This window comes from Camelina sativa, chromosome 16 (genome assembly GCF_000633955.1).
Source record: "Camelina sativa cultivar DH55 chromosome 16, Cs, whole genome shotgun sequence".
In the NCBI taxonomy this organism is placed as follows: domain Eukaryota; kingdom Viridiplantae; phylum Streptophyta; class Magnoliopsida; order Brassicales; family Brassicaceae; genus Camelina; species Camelina sativa.
Window position 1 is genome coordinate 12,552,544 of NC_025700.1, and position 768 is coordinate 12,553,311.

A 768-nucleotide genomic window follows, 5' to 3' on the forward strand; every position below is an offset into this window, starting at 1 on the left:
TTTTTTTTTTTTTTTTTTTTTTTTGTCAAACAGATGTTATCATTCATTAATGAAAGAGTAACATACAAAGGCAATAAGCTAGTTTAGGAGATAACATAGGGGACATCCCAGAAATTAAAACATCAAAGCAATAAAGATAGATAGGGGCAATATATATTGATGGCTTGAGAGCTATGGACCAAAGGCTTGATAGCATTCTGGAACCTGTGAGATCAAGGCATATCAATGCATCTTCCAAGAGCAGGTCTAGGGAAGAGAAGGTGGCCATCGTCTTGAAACAAAGACTAAGTGGCGAGGAAGCATCCAAAGCTAGAACTCTCGTAAGAGCTATGCCAAGGAGATGAGTCGGGTTGGAGCTGATCTGCAAAACGATCACCACAAAGGTGGATGTGATTCTGCGATTGGGTAAGGGTAGCTTGAGGAGGTTGCGGTAACTACTATCTCTTTGAGCAGGAGTCATAATGCCGCTAATCTTCAGGCTTGGCTGAGGGGACTTCAGAAAGTTGATGCAAAACCAGTTGGATTTCATAATCATTAGGCAAGGGAAAAGGAAGAGGTTGATGAAACAAAGGTAACCCCCACTCCATAGAGCTGGGATCATAATGCCAATCTTCAACAAACTAATTCCTTCTAGGAGGTCATCCTTAGTCGATTCAAGTACCAGGGTTCTTAAGAAACTCTTGGACCAAACTAGCAGCAATTGAAAGTTAAGTTTCACTAGCAGTCTTCGGACTAGTGGTTTTCTTAAGCTAAACAACCATTGGCTAG